Below are 25,757 nucleotides of genomic sequence, written 5' to 3' on the forward strand. Positions count from 1 at the left end.
AAGACCAGGCTGGGCAACATGGCAAAACCCCATCTCTACAAAAAAATACAAAAAGTAGCCAATTGTGATAGCTTACACCTGTGGTCCCAGCTATTTGGGAGGCTGAAGTGGGAGGATCATTTGAGCCCAGGAGGCCAAGGCTGCAGGGATCCATGATTGTGCCATTGCACTCCAGCCTGGGCAGCAGACTGAGATCCTGTCTCAAAAAAATAAGAAATACAAAAAAGACCGAGTGTGGTGGTGGTGGCTCATGCCTGTAATCCCCTGTAATCCCAGCACTTTGGTAGGCTGAGGCAGGGGAATCACTTGAGGCCAGGAGTTCAAGACCAGCCTGGGCAACAAAGTGAGACTCCATCTCTACAAAAAAAAAAGAAAAGAAAAAAAAGAATAAAACTGTCCTCAATTCCTTCTTCCTTCACTTGGTTCTTGTGAAGAATAAGAGAAACAACAATCTTATACATAAAAGGGGTTCAGTAAATATTATTCTGAATCCTCCCAACTCCTTCAGGCCTTTCAGAGCAATTTGTGCTCACTCCAAAGGAGCAGAACACAATCACCGATGCCCAAAATAACTAAAACTAGTTCTCGCTTTTCTGCCTTATCTTCTACCCTGAATTATCATAAAGTCTGGAGAAACGATCCCCTCAATGCCAAATCTTAGGGTGGTGACTTGGGGCACGTAGGTGGTTTAATATCCCTTGAGAATTTTCAGAGCTGCTTCTCAGGATAGAAAATTAAAATGAAAAGGCGAAGCCAAAGTCTAGAGCTTGAACCCCCTGCTGGGAGACTCCAGTCCTGTGATTCGGTTCTAAGCATGCCAAGCCCTGTGCTACAGCACGAAGACAGCTCTGCATTGAGTGTGTATTTCATCATGACCTCTGAGGACGCCACCCAGGGAAGTGTAAAGCTCCAGTGGAAAAGCAGTCCCAAAGAGGCAGAGCGACTGAATCAGAGCAGGGCAAGAAAGCTGCCAAGTTTGGACCCCACTCAGAGAACACAAATTCCAGGTTTAAAATCCAACTCCAACGTTTTTGGGGTCCAAGTTCCATTTACTCTTGGCAAGCTCACTTCTTTTGTTCACAGAGAGAGTAGAAACTTTAAGGGGCTCCGAGAAAGACCTCTCACATCGAATCACTCTCACAAAGCCACAGGGAACTGGGGAGTGTAAATGAATCAGGAAATTACGGCTTCTTTTTTCCTTTGAATTGTATAAGGGAACATAAATTAAGGAGAAAAACTGCCAAGAGAAAGAAAAGTATGCAGTGTTTCAGCCAACTTCGAGCTTTGAAAGCAGCTTCAGAATCATGCTGTAACACTTTCTGTTGGGCCTACCAAGAAATGCTGGTGAGCAGGTGAACAAAGGGATTGGTAGGAGGTAAGCAGCAAGGCCCTGCATATTGAAGGGAAGGGCATATGGTAAAGGCAGTGTATTAGTTGTCTATTGCTATGTAACATAGTACCCCAAAATGAAGGAGCTTAAAACAGTACACTTTTTTTTTTTTTTTCTTTTTTGGAGACGGAGTCTTGCTCTATTGGCAGGCTGGAGTGCAGTGGTGTGATCTCGGCTCACTGCAACCTCCCGGATTCAAGCAATTCTCCTGCCTCAGCCTCCCGAGTAGCTGGGACTACAGGTGCCCACCACCACGCCCAGCTAATTTTTGTATTTTTAGTAGAGATGGGGTTTTACCATGTTGTCCAGGATGGTCTCGATCTCTTGACCTCATGATCTGACCGCCTCAGCCTCCCAAAGTGCTGGGATTACAGGTGTGAGCCACCGCACCCGGCCAAAACATTACACATTTATTATCTCACAGTTTCTGAGGGTCAGAAATTAAAGAGCAGGGCCGGGTATGGTGGCTCACCCTTGAAATCCCAGCACTTTGGGAGGCAGAGGTGGGAAGATCATCTGAGGTAAGGAGTTCAAGACCAGCCTGGCCAACATGGTGAAACCCCGTTTCCACTAAAAATACAAAATTAGCCGGGCATGGTGGTGGACACCTGTAATCCCAGCTAGTCAGGAGGCCGAGGCAGGAGAATCACTTGAACCTGGGAGGCGGAGGTTGCAGTGAGCTGAGATTGTGCCATTGCCCTCCAGCCTGGGCAACAAGAGTGAACCTCCGTCTCAAAAAAAAAAAGAAAGAAAGAAATTGGGGAGCAGCTTAGCAAGATGGTTCTGACACAGGGTCTCTCAAGAGGTTGCATTGCCTGGGGCTGCAGTCATGCAAACACCTGGGGCGCTGCCTGAGGGCTTTGTTCTGGCCACAGGAACACACCTAGCCTCTCTACAAAGGGAAAGTAGGGAGTGCCAGAGAGTGAATGGCTCAGCTCAGGAAGCAACTCCCAATCAATGACAGAAGTGTATGTGTGTGCGTACACACGTTGTTTGGCGGGGTGGGAGGTGTTGGTGTTGGTGGATAAATGCCCCAGCTTCAGCGGTCATCTGAAGGCTTGACTGAGGCTGGAGGATCTACTTCTAAGATGAGTCACTGACATGGCTGTTTACTGCAAGTCTCAGTTTCTCCATAGATGTACTTGATATGGCAACTGATGAGAGAGAGAGAGACTGAGAAAGAGAGAGCCCAAGACAGAAGCTGCAGTGTCTTTTATAAGCTAATCTCAGAAGTGACATACCATTACTTCTGCTATATTCTATATTGGTCACATAGATCAACTCTGGCACAGTGTGGGAAGGAACTATACCAGATGTGGATACCAGGAGGTGAGGATTGTTGGAGGCTGGATACAGTAGATGGGTAGAGGCACAGAAACCAGAAGGATAGGTGGCTCTAGGCTCCTCCCCTGAATGCCTACTGGTTCAGAGAAGGGCAGCCTTCCTGTGATCTCTACCCCATTTTTCTCTTCTCCATCCCTGATGGGCTGTAGACTCTGTGAGGACAGGGACTGTGTGACTGTGCCTGTCTTATTAACTACTGTTCCCCTAGGGCTGGTCCATGCCTGGTATATAGTAAAGCCCTCAATACATGTTGGTTGATTTGTGAGATGCGTAGGAAAGACAGAAGTAGATGAGGTAGAAACAGTAAATCGGATTAAGGTATTGAGTTCAAGGCTCAGGGCTTGGACTTTGTATCCTGGATGACAGGAAGGCATTGGGTGGGGCCCCCTTAGACCCCGGGTAAGTGCTGGCTCTTGCTCTTCCTCTGCCTGGAACATGCTCCTTTAGATCTCCTGCTCATCATTCAAGGAGGGTTACTGACAGAACGATGTCTTGGAGGAAGTAGGATGTGTGTGGCTATGTGTGCAAAAGCTCATGTAGAAGGGAAAGGTTCCAAGCTCAAAGCAAAGGAAAAAGAAATGGGTGGAGATTCGAAGGCATTTTGAGATGGGGAGGAGGGACATTTGAAGGCAACAAGGACAAGAGAAAGGAGGGAGGGTAAGGAAGCTTTCTGCTTATCTACTGGGAGTGATGAGGAAGAGGGAAGATAGCTTAGTGAGGGACTGTTTAGCTTCAAGGGATAGAAACCCACTCAAACTGGCTCAAGTTAAAGAGTGCACATTGGAAGGCTATAGGGGTTTCTAGCAGATGTTGTTACCCCCCCTTAAATCCTCTTAGTCCTTACCTCTGTGACTGATCACACAAACACCTGGGGCGCTGCCTGAGGGCTTTGTTGTGGCCACAGGAACACACCTGGCCTCTCTACAAAGGGAAAGTAGGGATTGCCAGAGAGTGAATGGCTCAGCTCAGGAAGCAGCCCCTAGTCGATGACAGAAGTGTATGTGTGTGCATACACACGTTGTTGGGGGGGTGGGGCGGTGTTGGTGTTGGTGGATAAATGCCCCAGCTTCCTCACCCTCAGTTTCTCAGTTAGGATATCCCTGATACATGTTCCTCATTGTCTTCTAGGGGCCCCCAGCAGTCCTTGCAGTGAGTTAATATACACCATTTAGTGGTTTCTCTTTTCTTTTTATTTATTTATTTATTTATTTATTTATTTATTTTGAGACAAGGTCTCACTCTGTCACCCAGGCTAGAATGCAATGGCGTAATCTCGGCTCACTGCAACCTCTGCCTCCCAAGTACAAACAATTCTCCTGCCTCAGCCTCCCGAGTAACTGGGATTATAGGCACATACCAATGTGCCTGGCTAATTGTTTGTATTTTTAGTAGAGACAGGGTTTTGCCATGTTGCCCAGGCTGGCTTTGAACTCCTGACCTCAGGCGATCCGCCTGCCTTGACCTCCCAAAGTGCTAGGATTACAGGTGTGAGCCACTGCACCTGGCCCAACATTTGGATAAGAAAGAGAAGAGCATTCCAGTTAGTGAGAACAGTACATAGCCTGGCCTGCCCTTCTCTTTTTATTTCTTACTTCCTCCCTCCCCTACCAATGTTTCCTGGAATCACCTCCTAAATAAACTATTTGCACTTGAACCCCTGTTTCAGGGTACCCCAAACCAAGACAGATGTCTCACAAAACACAAGCAGAGATGTCAGTCTTCAGGCCTCACATGGAGAAGGTGGAAGAGAGGGGTTGCTTTTCCAAAGCCCAGCTTCAAGCGTCCATGAGATGATTTTCCTTCTTATTTTGAAGTCCTGGTGAGTCTCTCTCTTGTCTCCATTTTAATAAAATCTGCTTTCTCATTGCCTAGTTTGGCATATGCTATGGTCCCCACTTTGTCATCAACACCCCTGAACTCATCTTATGCCCAATGTACCTGAAAGCACTTCATAAACTGTGAAGTGCTGAACGAATGGAGCAGATGAGGAAGACGGGGAGAAGTAGAAAGAGGAGGAGGAAGAAGAAAAATAAGTGGAAGGAAGATGGAAGGCTAAAAAGCAGAAATGTAGTGCAGAGTCAGACGAAGAAAGCCAGGGCAGGAAGGGGAGGCAGGTTGAAGAAAATGACCAGCACTTTTGTAGGAAGCCAGTGTTGAAAATAGGCCTGTGAGGCTGGGCACGGTGGCTCATGCCTGTAATCCTAGCAATTTGGGAGGCCAAGGCAGGTGGACCACCTGAGGTCAGGAGTTCGAGACCAGACTGGCCAACATGGTGAAACCCCGTCTCTACTAAAATTACAAAAATTAGCTGGGCGTGCCAGGCGTGGTGGCTCATGCCTGTAATCCCAGCACTTTGGGAGGCCGAGGCGGGCGGATCACAAAGTCAGGAGTTTGAGACCATCCTGGCCAACACAACGAAACCCTGTCTCTACTAAAAATATAAAAATTAGCTGGGCATGGTGGCGCACACCTGTAGTCCCAGCTGATCGGGAGGCTGAAGCAGGAGACTTGTTTCAACCTGGGAGACGGAGGTTGCAGTGAACCGAGATCATGCCTCTGCACTCCAGTCTGGGTGACAACAGCAAAACTTCATCTCAAAAAAAAAGAAAAAACAAAAAACAAAAAACAGGCCTGTGAAAAGCAGATGCAGGGCTCGGCTTGGAGTCAGTTCTTCAACTCTCCTTGACTTCATTTGAAGTAAGCCCTTCCACTAGGCCGGTATATGGCAGACTGGAGTGGTAGAGATGATGCCCGGCTGCCCACAGCTCTCCTGGGCATTGTTCAAGAGCATTGTTTCTTCATTTCCCTCGTTTCTGTATCCACTGGCAACTGGCAGGGATGGGTGCTGAGAGTCTGGCTCAGAGGGCCTGTGGGACTGAGACATGTGCTGTCCTGGGTATGTGGTTCTCAGAGCACTTGGACACCCCCTGCAACCCTCCCACCTCCCATTATAGAACACCAGACACACAGGATCTGATGTCTTCAGGGTGAAATACAGTAGTGAGAGTCGGCTGGGGGTATGGTGAGGGTGGCCTTGAGTTGAAATGTCAGCAAGGCCACCCTCGCCTTCTGGGCTTTCTGGGGAGATAAGGCCAGGACTGCAAATGTGATCAGCCAAAGAATGCAGGGTTGGCTGGGGATAAAAGTGCTCCCGGCTCTTTCCCCAAGAGGAGACTTTGTGCTTCCCGCCCTCCTGGAATCCTTCAGCCAGGGGAGCTGGACCTGAGGAAAAAGGTGGAGTTTGCTGTTCCTACAGGTTGGGAGGCAGAGTCACAAAAGAAACAAGCCTGGCGAGGGAGGGGAAAGGGTCCAAACCACCGAGCGAGACCATGTTAGTGTGGGGAGTGCATCTTTGTTGCATTCATTCATGCATGCATGCATTCAGAACTTCGTTTACTAGCTGGCACTCGAGAAATGCCTACAAGGTGCCAGACCTTCTGCTGAGTTCTGAGCCTGCCCAGATGCACAGAGCTTCCTGACTTGGTGTCAGATTGCTGCCCTGGGGATAGCTGGGCCTCCTGCTGTGCTGAAACCAATGTTTTTCTGTTCTCTCAGGGGCAAATTACTATTGCTTAGGCACAGGAGGTGCTCCCTCTGGAGGAGAGTGAGCTTACAGGGTAGGAGGCCTGGGGAGAGGGTGTGGCTCACTTTTCACGCTCAGTCCCCGCATTCCCCTGCGCCAGGGAGGGTGTTCCTTTCTACTTGGGTGATCTGCCTTAGGGCTTCTGCAGTTCTCCACTCCACAGAATGGGAGGGACTTGCAGGATGACGCAGTCTGCCCGCCTTCCATTCTTTCTCTTTCCTTTCCTTCCAGTATTTACTGAATGTCTACCAAGGGCCTGGCATGCTACTAGCTGCCTGCCTTGAAGCTGTTTAGGAGAAATGGCGTTCTCCAATCAAAAGTATTCCGTTGCCATTCACATTTCTCTCTCTTTCCCTCTCTGGCCACATGGAGCTGGCAGAGGTGTTTTTTTTCCTTTTCTCTTTTTCTCTGTCTCTGCTTATTTCTCTGAGAACACAAAAGCTGGCCTTTGGCTCCCTGCTAGGGGACAGTCCCATTACAGCCCTCTGTTCCTTTCTCTGCTTTCTCTGACACAGTGAGGCTGAGGCACAGTGAGTCCTGCTCAGCTGGGCCTGTGTTCATCCCATTAGCATTGTGGCCACTTCAGGGCCTCTGGGACTGGGTTCTCTGGAGCCAGAACAGTTTCATAACCCCGACAGGAGGCCAAAGCCATCCCAGCCTTCGGGGTCCAAAGGTTCTCTCCCACGTGGCTCCGGCCTCAATAACCTACCCCCATTTTTTTTTAGTTTGTTTCTGCCTCAGGCACATTTTCTCTGTAATTTTTGGAACCCAAATATAAGGGAAATCTCATTTGCTCCGTTCTGACTCATTTACAATTAAATACACTTGTTCCCATCTGTGTCTGTATACATCTGCATACATTTGCTACAGCATTGCCCTTAATTTTGGAAAATGATGCGGCTGGTGTTATTTTTATCCTGACTGCCAAGTTGGCTGAGAAGACCAGTGGGTGCCACCCACCCAGTGATGACCCCTGGCCAGGCCTGTGCCTGAGGGAGGTGGTGACATTTCTCCCATGCACAGAACATGCAGACCCCTGGACAATCCTGGCCTTTGTGATTGCTATCTTTAGGGGTCCAGTTACCAGGACTAGGTGTCTTCCTGTCCATCTTGGTGCCGAGGCTTCACTGACCACAGAGATGGGCCATAGCTCTCTTTTCTTTTTTACACAGGGTTTCAATCTTTTTTACACAGGGTGTCACCTAGGCTGGAGTACAGTGGCACAATCATGGCTCCCTGTAGCCTCAAACTCCTGGGCTCAAATGATCCTCCTGAGTAGCTAGAACCTCCCAAGTAGCTAGAACTACAGGCATGTACCAGCATGGCTGGCTAATTTTTAAAATTTTTGTAGAGACAGAGTCTCACTATGTTGCCCAGGCTAGTCTTGAACTCCTGGCCTCAAGCAATCCTCCCACCTTGGCCTCCCAAAGCACTGGGATTCCAGGCATGAGCCACCACGCCTGGCTGAGCCTTGACTCTCCATGTCACTTTCTGGCAGCTGCTTTGACAAGCATTGGCTTTGGAGATGTGAGTGGGGGGCTGGCTGATTCTCAAAGAAGGCGGCGCTGAGGAAGCAATGCCAGGTCATCAAAGCCCCATCCCCTCCAAGCCCAGGAGAAGAGAGGAGTCGTCTTTACTGTTCAGAAGGATATGGTGGCATGTGTGGGCGCCTGCCTCACCTACGTACCTAAAAATACCGTACTGTGGTTTTCTACCTCTTTTTTTTTAAAATTGAGTTACACTGTAAAGATATTCACATTTAATGAGATGGTGGTGCCTGTCAGAACACTTAGAGCCCTTTTGATATTATCATTGAATACGTTTATTTATGCCCATGTGCTAAAATAGAACTTGGTCAACAAGAATTTCAGGATGCAGAAAATAAAATATCGACTCCTGACAACTTTTTTTAAAAAGTTAACATCAAAACAGTATTTGCAACAACACTTACTTCCTGCTGACCTACAACCTTCTCTTGGAAATTGTGATGGGCAGTGCTGCTGCTGACATTGATAAATAATTCAGATTGATTCAGGGAAAGGCTGGGTTTTTACATTTTTTTTTGCACCACTTCCAAGATGCTAGATCCATACTTCATGTTGAACCAACTGCACTCCTGAGAAGAGATGGTTTAGAATCATGCCAGGATTGTCCGAAGTGTCTTCCTCTAATCTGAGGTCTCTTTAGAGAACCAGTCATGCCATGGTCACTAGTCACAACTGAGGGTCCTTGTTGTACATGGCTTTGTCTTGGGCCTATAAACTCCACAAGGGTAGAGAAGCTACCATTTCTGCCCTTAGAGAGCTTAATTCTTGGCTGATATTTCCAATCTAAGCTTGTGGATCAATTAGCTCCTCTCCTCCCCTGGAGGATATGTAAGTATCTGCTTTTTCCATTCATAGCCTCTGCCCAAGAGTTCTTGACTGGTTAAAGTCTTATCCCTTGCTCAGTCTGAGTGGATGCTACACACACACACATACTCAAGCATACACACAGAGTCAGTAATGGTGTTTGGTGGTTGTAGACAGAGTCATCTTCTCCTCAAGCAACCAAGCCTATTGTACATGGCCCCCTTTGCCTAGGTTCTAGCCTGACAATGTCTCTCTTAAATTTTCCTCTTTTTCCTGACTAACTCCTTGCTGTTCCTCGGGATTGAAACACTATGACTTAAACATCACTTTCTCCAGGAAACCAGATTGGGCTGGGTGGCCCTCCTCTCCTCTCAGTCTACACAGCAGTGTTTTGTAATTGACTGGAGATGTGTGTTGATAGCCACCACTAAACTGTATGTTTTCCATACAGTTGTGTGTATCTTGTATTCCTTGCGCTCAATAGTATTTGTTAAATGAAGTGGATGAATTAATGCATTCCTATAATTAGGTCAGTTTATGAAATCTAAGCTCTACAGAGTCAACTGTACCCAATTAATACTATGAGAGTAGCCAGTTTCCTGAAAAAGAAAGAGATACTGGATATGTACACATAAACATCTAGAGAGATGTACCCCCAAATGAAAACCTAGGGTAATGGAATAACAGGTGAATTTAATTTTCTTCTTTCAACTTATCTATGTTTTCTAAATTTTCTATATTGAAATAGCTGCATATCTACATGTATACAAATATATATGCTATATAGCAAAATAAGTTTTAAAAAGAATATATGATCCACAATTATTCTATATAACGATTTTAAATTGTTTTTACAAATTTACTTTAAATACATCTTCCTTTTTCCAAGAATATAATGATAAATAATATTTATTAAGAGGCAGTTGTGGCCAGGCACGATGGCTCATGCCTGTAATCCCAGCACTTTAAGAGGCCGAAGCGGGCAGATCACCCGATGTCAGGAGTTCAAGACCAGCCTGACCAACATGGTGAAACCCCATCTCTACTAAAAAACCACAAAAATTAGCTGGATGTGGTGGCGCACGCCTATAATCCCAGCTACTCAGGAGACTGAGGCAGGAGAATCACTTGAACCCAGGAGGCCGAGGTTGCAGTGAGCCGAGATCGCACCACTGCACTTGCAGCCTGGGCGACAGAGCAAGACTCCATCTCAAAAAAAAAAAAAAAAAAAAAGAGGCTGTTATATCAGTACAGTCCTTTTGAGAAACAAACACCCAAGCTGAGTTTAGGCATGCAAGACATTAATGGGGCCGGGTGTGGTGGCTCACACCTGTAATCCCAGCACTTTGGGAAGCCGAAGCAGGTGGATCACCAGAGGTCAGGAGTTCAAGACCAGCCTGGCCAACATAATGAAACCCCATCTCTACTAAAAATGCAAAAAAGTCGGACATGATGGGGGGGTGCCTGTAATTCCAGCTAGTGGGGAGGCTGAGGCAGGAGAATCACTTGAACCCAGGAGTCGGAGGTTGTAGTGAGCCGAGATCATGCCACTGCACTCCAGCCTGGGCAATAGAGTGAGACTCTGTCTCAAGGAAAAAAAAAAAAGAGGCCGTCATGTCCATACAGTCCTCTGAGAAACAGACACCAAGCTGAGTTTAGGCATACAAGACATTAATGAGGGAACATCTGTGAAGGAAAAAGGAGGAGGAGCAGGAAAAGGTGGTGAAAGCTTTCTGACTGTGATGCAGGCATAACCATCTGTAAAAGGAGATGGAGAATGAGGGAGGATAGGTAGGAGGAACGTCAGACTGAAGTGATGTTCTGAAAAAGTCTCAGTCAGACTGATTGAGAGTCCTTGAGCAAAGGTTGCCTACCAGATGAATGGATAAACAAAGTGTGGTGTACATATGCCATGAAATATTATTCTGTCTTTATTTTACTTTTTATTTAGTTTTTTTTTTTTTTTTTTTTGAGACAAAGTGTCACTCTTGTCCCCCTGGCTGGAGTGCAATGGCGTGACCTTGGCTCACTGCAACCTCTGCCTCCTGGGTTCAAGCGAATCTCCTGCCTCAGCCTCCTGAGTAGCTGGGATTACAGCTGCCTGCCACCACGCCCAGCTAATTTTTGTATTTTTAGTAGAATGGGGTTTCACTATGTCGGCCAGGCTGGTCTCGAACTCCTGACCTCAGGTGATCATCCTGCCTCAGCCTCCCAAAGTGCTGGGATTACAGGCGTGAGCCACCGCGCCTGGCCTATTCTGTCTTTAATAGGAAGGAAATTCTAAGACATGCTACAACATGGATGACCCTTGAAGGCATTATGCTAAGGGAAGTAAGACAGTCACAAAAGGACAAATACTGCATGATTCCACTGATATTAGATATCTAGAGTAGTCAAATTCATAGAGAAAAAGTATAATCCAGCTTGGCCAACATGGCAAAACCCTGTCTCTACGAAAAATACAAAAATTAGCCAGGCCATGGTGGCAGGCATCTATAATCCCAGCTACTTGGGAGGCTGAGAGTCTTGAACCTGGGGGGTGGGGGTTGCAGTGAGCTGAGATTGTGCCACTGAACTCCAGCCTGGGCGAAAGAGTGAGGCTCTGTCTCAAAAAAACCAAAACCAAAACAAACAAACAAAAGTACAATCGTGTTTGCTAGTGGTAGGGGGAGGAGATTAATAGAGAGTTACTGTTTTTTGTTGTTGTTTTTGAGATGGAGTTTCACTCTTGTTGCCCAGGCTGGAGTACAATGGGACAATCTTGGCTCACCACAACCTCTGCCTCCCAGGTTCAAGTGATTCTCCTGCCTCAGCCTCCCGAGTAGCTGGGATTACTGGCATGTGCCACCACACCCAGCTAATTTTGTATTTTTAGTAGAGATGGCGTTTCTCCATGTTGGTTGGTCAGGCTGGTCTCCAACTCCTGACCTCAGGTGATCGGCCTGCCTTGGCCTCCCAAAGTGCTGGGATTACAGGCGTAAGCCACCACACCAGGCTGAGTTATTGTTTAATGGATATGGAGTTTCAGTTTGGGAAGATGAAAAAGTTGTTGAGATGGATGGTGGATGGTGATAGTTGCACAATTTGAATATACTTAATGCCACTGAACTGTATATTTAAAAGGAGTTAAATAGTTGGTTTTATGTTATATATATATTTTAGCACATACACAAAAAGTGCTGCTTATCGGAAGATCTCATGTTGGGCAGGAATGGTCTAACTCTAGTACTCCACCATGCTCAGTCATTGGCTGACAGCAGCTCAGGGGAAGAGTGTGGCCTTTATGTGAATGCTGTGATAAATTCCAAGGTCAGTCAACTCTCCACAGCAGTTCTCTCAAAGGGAAATGTGAGCAGTGCACTTCTATCATTGCCACAGTTGTGTAGTATAATGGTTAAAAGGTTGGCCTCTGGACTCAGGTTGCCTGGGTTCCACACCCTGTGCTGGCACTTTCTGTCTGTGACTATGGTGAAATTATTCAATTTCCCTGCGCCTTACTTTCTTTATCTATAAAACAGGGGTGATGCTAGTATCTACCATGTAGAATTATTACATACATGAATGAATTTATGAATGTTCTTAGAATGTTGCCTGTCAGGCCAGGCACAATGGCTCACGCCTGTAGTCCCAGCACTTTGGGAGGCCTAGGCGGGCAGATCACCTGAAGCCAGGAGTTCGAGAGCAGACTGGTCAACATGGTGAAACTCTGTCTCTACTAAAAATAAAAAAGTAGCTGTGTGTGGTGGTGCAGGCCCGTAATCCTAGCTACTCGGGAGGCTGAGGCAGGAGAATTGCTTGAACCAGGGAAGCGGAGGTTGTAGTGAGCCAGCCTGGGTGACAGAGCGAGACTCAGTCTAAAAAAAATAAAGAAGAATGTAGCCCGCCATAAAGTATGCTGCATGTAAGGATTTGGTTAATATCACTGTAAAGCATTTTTTATATATAGACATTGTAATAACATGATAATGTTTTACAGAGATCACTTCAAAAGAGCCTCCCAACAACCGTTTAATTCACGTAATAATTTCTCCATTTAGAAAGGGGGAAACTGAGGCTCAGTGGACCACACAGCCAGTAAGAAGTAGAGCCCTGAGGTCACAGATGGCCCAACTTGAGGGTCCAGCTCAATTGCTGGGCAATGAAACATCCCGATCAGCCCTTTGCCTATGACACTGGCTCTGGCTCCATTATCTTTGCTTTTTGTTTGTTTGTTTTGAGACGGAGTCTCGCTCTGTCACCCAGGCTGGAGTCCAGTGGCAAAACCTTGGTTCACTGCAACCTTCGCCTCCAGGGTTCAAGCAATCCTCCCATCTCAGCCTCCTGAGTAGCCAGGATTATAGGCACCTGCCACCACGCCCAGCTACTTTTTTTGTATTTTCAGTAGAGATGGGGTTTCACCATGTTAGCCAGGCTGGTCCTGACCTCAAGTGATCTGCCTACCTCGGCCTCCCAAAGTGCTGGGATTACAGGCATGAGCCACCGTGCCTGCCCTGGCTCCATTCTAAGGTAAGAGTTCCCTCCTGGACCTGGTCTTCAGGGACATCTTCATCATCATCATTATCAAAATTGCCATCATCCTCAGCATCATCAGCATCAGCCTCATCCAAAATGGCTTTATTAAAAGCAACTAATTACACATTCTGCTGTTCTATATTTTAGACAACAATAATTACGCAGACTTCTAGGAGCTTAGCAACTGAAAGTTGGATGAGACTGCTAAGGGCTTCCAAGTAGCATAATAAAGACACAGCTATTAAGCTATTGAGTCTCAGAGAGGTCCAGCAGCCTGCCCAACTAGACACCAACAGGAGTTTCTCTGAGACTGACAGACAGGCTGACCTACGTTCCTTGCCCCTAGGCCCCAGTGAGATAAGGGTAGAGGACATGCTTGGTGGAGTGGGGAGCACTTTGCAAACTTCAGCTGGCACTTTTCTGGGGCTTTTTGATTGATCCTGCCAGAGTTGATAGTGAGAATGCTTCTATACTTCTCACCCAGGAATTAACTGCTCTCTTCCACTTGGCAGTAGGCAGATGGTGAGAAGCAGGGTCTTTTTGGCCACATCCACCTCTTTTTGCTGTTAATTTTCAGAATTTAATATGGTGTTATTTTCCTGGTTTGGCCTATAGGAAGGGGTTGCCTCTCTGCTGTAGGCTTAAGGTTTATGACAGCTCTTCCTACCATTGTTATAAAAATGACCAGTGTCCTAATCCATGTTTCTCTGAACCACATATTGGTATTTGGTCAACCAACGATCATTAGTGAACCACCTGCTGTGTGGTGGTTATTGTGTTGTGTGCTGGGCGTCAGGAAGTGAAAGGATGTCTTCCTGCAGCTTACAGACAGGTGATACAGATGTCGGATAAACATGTCATTGCAGTTCAGTGAGATGAGCCTTGACAGAGGTGTGCGCTAGGATTGAATATGTGGGAGAAGTTCAGAATCTGGAATGAAAGGAAGAATAAACATAGGGGCAAGGAGGTGGGTGGTGAGGATTGTGAGGAGAGAAGGAGAGACAGTCCAGGCTGAAGGAAGTAGTGGCCTCAATTAGTGAGGCAGGTCTAAAGACCTCCATCCCTCCAAAGCTCAGGGAGCAAGGACAGGATGGAAGGGAATGAGGCTGCAAATATAGGCTAGGACCATTCCTTCGTTCATTCAGCACCTGCTATGTGCCAGACGTTGTTCTATATACTGGGGATAAAACAGTGAACAAGACAGACAAAACCTCTGCTATCAGGCCACCTCCTGGAAGGAGAAGACCGATAAGCAGCTGGACAAACAGATAATTTTATAATGGTGACGTGCTATGAAGAAAATACGATAGGGTGATGGGAAGGAGAGCGACTATTCAGAGATACCTTAGACTGGGTGGTCAGGAAGGGCATTTTGAGGAAGGTGACATTTGATTTGAGACCTGAATGCAAAGAAGATGCTGCCACAGGAAGATCTAAGGGAAAAGCCCTATAGGCAAGGGGACAGCTGGTGGAAAGAAGCAGCTCCCAAAGGGCCCTGCAGGCCACGCTGCATTGTTCAGATTTATCTTGTAACAATGGGCAGCCATGGGAGACAGAGAGGACCTGCCTGGACCACATTTTAGAAAGCTTACTCTGGTCTCCTGAGCTTCAGCCTCAATGGAGACACAGGTCCCTGGAAGGGCAGAGCAGTCAGAAGACAATGCCCAGCACCCGATGAAAATACAGACTACGGGCCAGGCATGGTGGCTCACGCCTGTAATCCCAGCACTTTGGGAGGCTGAGGCGAGTGGATCACAAGGTCAGGAGATCAAGACCATCCTGACCAACACGGTGAAACCCCATCTCTACTAAAAATATAAAATTTAGCTGGGCGTGGTGGCACATGCCTGTAATCCCAGCTACTCCAGAGGTTGAGGCAGGAGAATCGCTTGAACCAGGGAGTCGGAGGTTGCAGTGAGCCTAGATCACGCCACTGCACTCCAGCCTGGCGACAGAGGGACACTGCGTCTCAAAAAAAAAAGACTGCTGGGGGTGAATGATAGTAGTCAGGGGGGTCATGGCCTCACTTCAAGCAAATTATTGAGGGGCCTTTGATAACTAAAGAGACCTTGCATTGTGGTGCAACATTATGGTCCATTAGGCAGAGGAAACTGGAGTCCCTGGCATGCCCAGTCCTGGAGGCAACGATGGGTTGTTGCTCGGTACAACAAACAGATGCCTCCAAATTCAGGGATCCTGCTGTTCCAGGCCTGGACAGTGAGGAGAGACACTTATGGGGTGGCCAGTGTCATTTGCCAAACGGGTCCTCACCCATCTCAAAAAAAATCCCCAAATGAATTTCCTGAGGGCATAATGCCCACTCTCAGTAGAATTGCCGGCTGGATAAAGTGTGGCATCGTGTGGGGGCTTAGCCCAGCGTCCTCTCTGTGGCCAGAGCAGTTTCTAATGCTCCATCTGACCAGGTCACTCTCCTGCTTGAACTCCTTCAGCTATTCCTTACTGCCCTTAGCATGCCCTTCTTAGCATGTTAGGATTTTGATCCAGTTGAGTTCTCCATTCTCTGACCACATCACCCACTCTACAGCCCAGCTTATTGACCACTTTTTTTTTTTTTTAAGAGAGTCTCGCTCTGTCGCCCAGGCTGGAGTGCAGTGGCATGATCTTGGCTTACTGCAAGCTCCGTCCCCCGGGTTCACGCCATTCTCCTGCCTCAACCTCTGGACTAGCTGGGACTACAGGCACGCACCATCGCGCCTGGCTAATTTTTTTGTATTTTTAGTAGAGACAGGGTTTCACTGTGTTAGCGAGGATGGTCTCGATCTCCTGACCTCGTGATCCGCCTGCCTCAGCCTCCCAAAGTGCTGGGATTACAGGTGTGAGCCACCACACCTGGCCTGAACCACTTGTTTTTCCCTCCAATCCACTATGTTCTGTTGCCTCCAGGTGTTTTTTTTTTTTTTTTTCTGGTACAGGGCTTTGCTCTGTCACCCAGGCTGCAATGCAATGGTGCCACCATGGTTCACTGCAGCCTCGACCTCCCAGGCTCAAGTGATCCTCCCACCTTAGTTTTCTGAGTAGCTGGGACCATATGTGCAGGCCACCATGCCCAGCTTTTTTTTTTCAAATTTTTTTATTTTTTATTTTTATTTTTGTAGAGACAGGGTTTCACTATGTCACCCAAGCTGGTCTTGAATTCCTGGGCTCAAATGGTCCACCCATCTTGGCCTCCCACAGTGCTGGGATTACAGGTGTGAGCCACCATGCCCAGTTGCCTGTGTGCCTTTGCACAAGCTATCTGCTGCTCTGGAATGCTTTCCTTCCACCCCAACTCCTCCTCAGCTGGCTCACTCCTACTCATCCTTCTGGACTCAGCATAGATGTTAGAAAGTCTTTCCTGACCCGCAGAGCTGGAGCTGGGCTGGAGCTCAGTGGGTCCACAGCACTCTTCCCCTCTCTCTCTTTTTTTTTTCTCGAATCCCTCATGTGCTAGTACCCCTCTCTTTTACCTACTTAACTACTTACATGCAACCCATCTTCAGGCATCAGCTCAAATAGCTTCTCCTGAGTCCTCTTAGACTACACTAGGCCCCCCCTTACACTCCTACACTCTATTTTCTTTCTTTCTTTCTTTCCCTTCCTTCCTTCTTTCCCTCCTTCCTTCCTTCCTTCTTTCTCTCTCTCTCTTTCCTTCCTTCCTTTTCTTTCCCCTTCCCTTCCCTCCCTCCCTCCCTCCCTCCCTTCCTTCCTCCTTTTTCTTTAACAGAGTCTCGCTCTGTCACCCAGGCTGGAGTACAGTGGTACAATCTCAGCTCAGTGCAACCTCCGCCTCCCAGGTTCAAGCGAGTTTCCTGCCTCAGCTTCCAGAGTAGCTGGGATTACAGCTGCCTGCCACCATGCCCAGATAATTTTTTTGTTGTTGTTGTATTTTTAGTAGAGACGGCGTTTCACCATGTTGGCCAGGCTGGTCTCGAACTCCTGACCTCAAGTGATCCACCTGCCTCGGTCTCCCAAAGTGTTGGGATTACAGGCGTGAGCCACCGTGCCCGGCCTGTTATTTTTCTTTCATAACTCATATCACAATGGGTAATGATAGGTCTGTGAGAGCATTTCATTAATGTCTGTCTCCCAAAGACATTACTTGTCTGTAAACACTCTACATTACTACCCTGTAAACACTGTAGGGGGATGTGTCTTGTCTGCTTAGGTCACCATTGTGTCCCAAGAGCTTGGCACATAAATATTTACTAAACCAATAAATGAATGAATTCCTCTGGGTTCCCATAACATATGGATATTTCCCCTAGCACCGTACTTAGCTCATTATAAGGGCCTATGTTCTTATAGGTCCCCAGCTGACCTATAAGCTCCTTGAGTGGTGGGATGATATTTTGCCAGTGTGATTTGCCAGTGCTTGGCCCATTGCTTAGCAATTAGGCACTCAAAGAATATTTTTGCATAGATGAATAAATGAATAAATGATGATAGGCCAGGCGCAGTGGCTCATGCCTATAATCCCAGTGCCTTGGGAGATGGAGACAGGTCGACCCCTTAAGCCCAGGAGTTTCAGAACAGCCTGGACAACATGGTGAAACCTGTCTCTACAAAAATACAAAAATTTACCTTAGGGTGTGGTGGCATGCACCTGTAGTTGCAGCTCCTTGGAAGGCTGAGGTGGCAAGACCTCTTGAACCCAGGTGCTAGAGGTTGCAGTGAGCCATGATTGCACCACTGCACTGCAGCCTGGGTGACAAAGTGAGACCATGTTTAAAAAAAAAAAAAAGATGACAGGCATTCATTCATGTTCTCTTATACTTTACACTTTATTCTTTATACAGCAAGGTGGTCTTTAAAAAACGCAGGCCAAGTTCGTGCAGTGGCTCACACCTGTAATCCCAGCACTTTGGGAGGCCAAGATGGGCAGATCAGTTGAGTCTAGGAGTTCAAGACCAGCCTGGGCAACATGGTGAAACCCTGTCTCTACAAAAAAATACAAAAATTTGCTAGGCTTGGTGGTGCATGCCTGTAGTCCCAGCTACACAGGAGGCTGAGGTAGGAGGATGGCTTTAGCCCAGGAGGTTGAGGCTGCAGTAAGCCGTGATTGTGCCACTCTACTCCACCCTGGGTGACAGAGCAGAGTGTACATTTCATGAAGGCTGTTCACCACTGTATCTCCTGGCTTAGTACAATGTTCGGCACATAGTAGGTGCTCCAAAATATTTGTTGACTGAGTCAACAAATGAATGAATGAATATGATAATAGCTTTTTGTGATAGAGGGCAGGCGCTCCCAGACTTGCAGGCACACAGAAGAGTGATTTATTTTGCTTAAAGAAAAAAGGAAACTGGACTGCTAAGAACTGATGGAGGGAGCCAGGAAGGAATCTAGGTTTACCAGACTCCACTGTGAGCTCATGGAATCTGGGAATCCCAGGGACAGCTCATGCCACCTGACTCCAGTCAACCCATAATGAAATTCAGTATGCAAAAACCAAAACCAAAAGCTGGGCTGGCTTCTACTTTAAGTCCACCTGTATTCAGAGTGTCCATAGAGGGATCTCTATGGGCATAGAGGGATCTACAGGGGCATGTAAAGATTCCTGGCAGATGTACCTCTTTGCTCTGTTCCAAAAGGTTTTCTTTTTCTACAAGTTTCTTGGAATTCAAAAAAGATTGTTGTTAGGCAACAGAAACAATGAAAGAAGACAGATGACTCATTCACCAATACATCTGAGATCTGAAATGTATTAATTTAATTTGGTTTATATTACCATGAAACAATTCTTATTTTGATAGCACATTTCCTACCCCTATAAAAATCTAAAGACGCCACACAAAAAAAGAATTTTTACAATAGTGAATACAAAAAGCCAGGTTTCCAAAATAAAGCCCACTGATACTTTAAAGAGAAGAAAAAAAACACATTCCTCCTCCTCCAACCCTCTCTCCTTTAAAACTATTTCTTTTCAGACATAATTTTGCTTGGCTGTCACAGTCTTTAACGTTTCCCCCCTAGGTTCTCCTTCCCCATTGTTATCAACAAAAATATGAGCATGAAAGGGGCGGGAAGTGTTTGTTTTTATGTACACATCTTTGATCATATTAGAAAGGGAAGAATCATGAACATCCACTGCTGACTGATTTTAAGAACTAAATCTTGCTAGTTTCTACAGGGAAGATGAATAACATGAATAAAGAGAAGCTTACACATCTTTCATAAGTGTCAAGGGCCTAAGTTTGGTTCTTTTGATTTAAAATTTAACTCACTGGGTAAAGCCAATGGTGTCCTCTGTTAGAAGAGGCCTGAAAGGGATGCAAGTGAAGCCGTGGTCCTGTGACCTCCCCAAACAGCCCCACCTGTCAGACAACTTGAAGCTGTGCAAAAAGACAAGACATACATAGCATAACAATGAAGCATTTAAATCACCTCCATTATGGTATCATCTTGACAGGAAAACTATTTTGAATGTGGCTTTTTTTTTTTTTTTGACAGAGTCTCACTCTGTCACCCAAGATGGCATGCAGTGGCATGATCTCTGCTCACTGCAACCTCCACTTCCTGGGTTCAAGCGGGTCTCCTGCCTTAGCCTCCTGATTAGCTGGGATTACAGGCGCCTGCCACCATGTCCGGCTAATTTTCGTATTTTAAGTAGAGATAGGGTGTCACCATGTTGGTCAGGCTGGTCTTGAACTCCTGACCTCAGGCGATCCACCTGCCTCGGCCTCCCAAAGTACTGGGATTACAGGCATGAGCCACCATACCCGGCCCGACTGTGGCTTTTCAAGAAAGATTTTTAAAAAGCCATTGACATTTCAGAGGCTAAGTGGGAGTGGTTAAGAGCGTGGTTTTGGGCCGGGCGCAGTGGCTCACATCTGTAATTCCAGCACTTTGAAAGGCCGAGGCAGGCGGATCACAAGGTTAGAAGTTCAAGACCAGCCTGGCCAATGTGGTGAAACCCTGTCTATACTAAAATACAAAAATTAGCTGGGTGTGGTGGCAGGCACCTGCAATCCCAGCTACTCGGGAGGCTGAGGCAGGAGAATGGCATGAGCCCGGGAGGTAGAGGTTGCAGTGAGCTGAGATCACGCTTCAGCCTGGGTGACACAGTAAGACTCCATCTTGAAAAAACAACAATGACAAAAAAAGAGCGTGGTTCTGGATTGTGGCAGATCTGGGCTCCAGCACTGCCACATAATCTTAGTATGACCTAAGTCTCTGTTTTCTCATTTATAGAATGAGGAATACAACAGTAACTACTGTAGGATTGTTGAGAGGCTTGGATGAAATATGAAGTACTTAGCACAGAGCCTGGCATACACCAAAGACTTAGTAAATATGAGCTGTTATTATTTTTACTCATTGAGTGTGTTAAAACAATTATTATTGTATGAGCAAATGAAGTAATAAGTTTTAGGTATACATGACTTTGTTTTCTGCTCAAGCTTATATTAGGTATCAGTGATTCTCAACTCTGGCTGCACATGAGAATCACCCAGGGAGATTTTTTTAAATGCTAAGTTCCTACTGAAGAACAATTGAATTCGAGTCCTGGGGGTGGTGCCTGAGTATCGTATTTTTAAAAAGCTCCCCAGGTGATTCTTGTGTGCAGACAGAGTTGAGAATTACTGGGCTCTACAGAAATGAGGAAAATTCTCCGATGTTAACTAAACCAACAGACAAAACTAGGGTGGGCAGGCCTCCCCTGCTTTCCTCCCACTCATCTGAAAATAAACTGAAAGGCAACCAGGGCCATCAGGCATTGGCTAACCCCGATGTGGCCCACACTTTGGTTTTACCTTTTGTTTTTACTGACTCTTGTTCAAATCTAACTCCTTTTGCTGGCTTTCCTCAGGCTAAGCCGAGTCCCTTTAATCTTTTCTATGGAACTTAATTGGTGGAGGAGGTGCTCATCACTTCGTGGCCACAAGTAAAGATTTTCCAACCTTCATTACAAAGCTGCCAAGTCAGCTCTTGTCTTCATCATTCTGACATTTTTGCTCATTTTAGTTCTGCCTTTTTTTGTTTTTTGAGATGGGGTCCCCTCTATTGCCCAGGCTGGGGGAGTGCAGTGGTGCCATCCTGGCTCACTACAACCTCTGCCTCCCAGGTTCAAGTGATTCCTGCCTCAGCCTCCTGAGTAGCTAGGACTACAGGCGTGCGCCACCACTCCCAGCTAATTTTTGTTTGTTTGTTTAGTAGACACAGGCTTTCACCATGTTAGCCAGGGTGGTCTGGAATTCCCGACCTCAAGTGATCTGCCTGCCGCCGCCTCCCAAAGTGCTGGGATTACAGGCATGAACCATCGCACCTGGCCTTGGTTCTTTCTCTCTTTCTCCCTCCCTCCCTCCCTCCCTTCCTTCCCTTTCTCCCTCCCTTCTTTCCTCCCTCCCTCCCTTCCTTCCTTCTCTCTTTCCCTCTTTCTTTCTTAGTCTTGCTCTGTCACCCAGGGTGGAGTGCAGTGGCACGATCTTGGCTCACTGCAAACTCCGCCTCCCAGGTTCACGCCATTCTCCTGCTTCCGCCTCCCTAGTAGCTGGGACTACAGGTGCCTGCTAATTTTTTTGTATTTTTAGTAGAGACGGGGTTTCACCCTGTTAGCCAGGATACTCTCAGTCTCCTGACCTCGTGATCCGCCAGCCTCGGCCTTCCAAAGTGCTGGGATTAAAGACTTGTGGTGGCCAGGCATGGTGGCTCACGCCTATAGTCCCAGAACTTTGGGAGGTGGAGGAGGGCAGATCACTTGAGGTTGGGAATTTGAGACTAGCCATGGCGACACCACGTCTCTACTAAAAATACAAAAATTAGCTGGGTGTGGTGGCGCGCACCTGTAATCCCAGCAACTCAGGAGCCTGAGGCACGAGCATTGCTTGAACCCTGGAGGTGGAGGTTGCAGTGAGCTGAGATAGCATCATTGCACTCCAGCCTGGGCAACAGAGTGAGACTCTGTCTCAAAAAACAAAACAAAACAAAACAAAAAACAAACAACAGAAAAACAGTTATGGAGTACTTTGCTTAGGGATTTGGAGTGCCTCAAATGAGACAATATCCAGGAAAGTGCTTTGTAAACTGTGAAGCTATTTACCAGCATGATAATGAAGCAATCATGACAGGTAGGTAAATAATAACAAAGTCCTCATGATGTAGAGAATTTCTAAAATGATCTTTGATAGGGTTTTTGTTTTGTTTTTTCCTTAATATTCTTGGCACAGCCTTAAATTTGATGCGTATGTGCACTATGTTTGGCAACCTAAAGTAAGTTGAAACCTGAAGTTTCAACCCAAATGCCATCAATTGAAATCAGTGACCAAGTCCTTGATTTTAATGACACTTAGTTTTTCTCCTATGTCTATAGCCTATATTCTTTCAGCAAATATTTTTAAAGTGCATTTTATGTTTCAGGCCCTGTGTTAAATTATGGGAGCAGAGAAGTGAAAAAATGAGACAAGTTCTTGTCCTTATGGAGTTCCTCCTACTGGAGGAGAGAGAAGATTAGCCAGCAGGCAAACAAGACAATTCTAGAGCAGGACAAGTGCTATAAAGAACAAAAATGCAGTGATGTGGTAGAGAGACACTGGGGTGTTTGGAGTGTGGTCAGGAAAGGCCTCTCTGACCAGATGATACAGAAGTTGGTGCTTGGCTGGGCGCGGTGGCTCACGCCTGTAATCCCAGCACTTTGGGAGGCTGAGGTGGGCAGATAACGAGGTCGGGAGATTGAGACCATTCTGGCTAACACTGTGAAACCTCATTTCTACTAAAAATACAAAAAATTAGCCGGGCATGGTGGCGGGCACCTGTAGTCCCAGCTACTTGGGAGGCTGAGGCAGGAGAATGGCGTGAACCCGGGAGGCGGAGCTTACAGTGAACTGAGATTGCGCTACTGCACTCCAGCCTGGGTGACAGAATAAGACTCTGTCTCAAAAAAAAAAAGAAACTGGCCCTCGAGAATGAGATGGAGCCAGGGTGGTGAAGAGTTAAGGCAGAGATTTCCAAGTAGAGAGTACAACAAATGGAAAGATCCTGATGCGGGAAAGGAATTGGTGCATTTTAAACAAAAAAGAAAAAAAAAGGAGGGCTCTGGGGTTGCAGAGGGCAACACAGTCTCCTGTTTTGGTTTCTCTTTCAAATGTTGGGTCTGGGCCTTCATGTTTTCCTAGTACACATTCTCTAAGTGCAGGTGACTTCCACATCTTTCTCTCCACACTGGGTCTTTCCTGAGCTCACGTCTGGATATTTCCCTGTCTATAGAACATTTCCTCATATATGTTTGGTAGGCACTGAAACTAAGCATGACCAAAAATAACTGTCTGCATGACTCTCCACCCACTTCCCCACAAGCTTTACCTCCAGGGCTGTCTCTCTCTCTGGGTAAATGGCACCACTATTTCCTCACTGATCAAATCAGAAACCTGAAGATGATTCTTGACTTCTCCTTCCCCAGAAACTCCATATCCAATCCATCGGCAAGGCCTAGGCTTCTCTCTTCTTCTGCATAACTCCCAAATCTATCCACTTCTTTCCGTCTCCATGACACTTACATACTATATACTACACTATGTAGTCTAAACCATCTAATCTGATCTAAAGCCTCCTCTACTCTACTCCCCTCCCTCCGTGTAACTACTGTAACATTTGCTGTGTATCCTCGCAGACTTAACTACTCATTAATTCAACTGAGTTCCTGTTAACTGCCAGGCACTGCTTTAGGTGCTAGAGTTGTAACAGTGAGTAGAGGCCGGGCATGGTGGCTCACATCTGTAATCCCAGCACTTTGGGAGGCCGAGGTGGGCAGATCACTTCAGGTCAGGAGTTTGAGACCAGCCTGGCCAACACAGTGAAACCCCATGTCTATGAAAAATAGCAAAAATTAGCCAGGTGTGGTGTTGCATGCCTGTAATCCCAGTTACTCGGGAGGTTGAGGCAAGAGAATCGCTTGAACCCGGGCAGCGGTGGTTGCAGTGAGCTGAGATTGCACCACTGCATTCCAGCCTGGGTAACAGAGTAAGACTCCATATCAAAAAACAAAACAAAACCAGTGAGCGGAAGAGAAAATATCTGCTTTAATGAATCTTACATTTTATTGAGGGCAGACAGACAATAAATAACCATACAATGTGTTAGGTCAGCAGTTTCCAACCTTTTTGGCACCGGGACTGGTTTTGTGGGGTAGGGGGAATGGTTTTGGGATGAAACTGTTCCATCTCAGATCATCAGGCATTACAGGCATTAGATTCTCATAAGGAGTGCACAACCTAGATCCCTTGCATGTGCAATTCACAATAGGGTTCATGCTTCTATGAACATCTAATACCGCTGTGATCTGGCAGGAGGTGGAGCTCAGGCCTTAATGCTCCCTCACTTGCTGCTCACCTCCTGCTGGGCAGCCTGGTTCCTAGCAGGCCACAGACCTGTACCAGTCTATTGCCTAGGGTTTGGGGACCCCTGCTTTAGGTGGTTGTAAGTGCTCTGAAGTACATTAGGGTAAGGGAATAAAATGGGGAGGAGGAAAGGGAAACGGGTCTGGTGCTAATTTATTTCTTTAAATTTTGAGACAGGCTCTCACTCTGTCGCCCAGGCTGGAGTGCAGTAGTGCAATCATAGCTCACTGCAGCCTTGACCTTCTGTGCTCAAGTGATCCTCCTGCCTCAGCCTCCCGTGTAGCTGGGACTACAAGTGTATGCCATCACACTTAGCTAATTCTTAAATTTTTCGTAGAGACAATTTCTTGCTATGTTGCTCAGGCTGGTCTCAAACTCTTGAGCTCAAGTGATTCTCCCACTTTGGCCTTCCGTAGTGCTGGGATTATAAGCATGAGCCTCTGCGCCTGGCTGCTGGTGCTGTTTTACAGAGTGGACAGGGGAAAGCCTGTTGGACAACATGACATTTGGGTAGAGATCTGGGTGAAGTGATGGAGTGATAAAGGTTATCAGAGAGAAGACCATTCCAAGCAGAGAGAACAGGAAATGTAAAGGCCCTGAGGTCCGAGAGTGCTTGATGCCTTACAGGAATGTCTAGACCCCAATGTGGGCTTCAATGGAAAGACAGAGAGAAAAAGCCAAAGATGGGCCTGAGATGACTGGACGAGATCATATAGATTTTATTCAGACTGAGATGGGAAGCACTAGAGCTTTTTTTTTTTTTTTTTCCTTTACTTTCCAACTTTTATTTTTGGTTCAGGGGTACATGTGCAGGTTTGTTGCATGGATAAATTAATTGCATGTCATGGGGGTTTGGTGTAAAGATTATTTTGTCACCCAGGTAATAAGCATAGTACAGCATAGGTAGTTTTTCGATCCTCACACTTCTCCCACCCTCCACTCTCAAGTAGGCTCTGGTGTCTTTGGTTTTCTCCTTTGTATCCACATGTACTCAGTATTTCTGAGGGGGGTTCTGAATAGAGTGGTGCATTTTCAGTGGCTCTGCTGCTATGAGAAAAGAGCATTAAGATGAATGTGTATATGCTATTCAAACGTAAATGCAATATTATATGCATTGCTTCACTATCTTTTTCTTCCAAAGTGATTTTTTTTTATTTTTTATTTTTTATTTTTTATTTATTTATTTTTTTTGAGACGGAGTCTCGCTCTGTCGCCCAGGCTGGAGTGCAGTGGCGCGATCTCGG

General features: G+C 46.5%; 1 protein-coding gene across 1 annotated transcript in view; it reads left to right on the forward strand.

The window, feature by feature from the left end:
• CTNNA1 (catenin alpha 1) overlaps nucleotides 1-25,757 on the forward strand; it is a 315,972-nt gene that overhangs the window by 104,766 nt on the left and 185,449 nt on the right. Inside the window, exon 3 of the mRNA XM_021940205.2 lies at nucleotides 4,401-4,553. The gene's annotated coding sequence lies outside the window, so the exon portion shown is untranslated. The remainder of the gene's footprint in view (nucleotides 1-4,400; nucleotides 4,554-25,757) is intronic.

The sequence above is a fragment of the Papio anubis genome, chromosome 5, assembly GCF_008728515.1.
Source record: "Papio anubis isolate 15944 chromosome 5, Panubis1.0, whole genome shotgun sequence".
NCBI classification, from domain to species: Eukaryota; Metazoa; Chordata; class Mammalia; order Primates; family Cercopithecidae; genus Papio; species Papio anubis.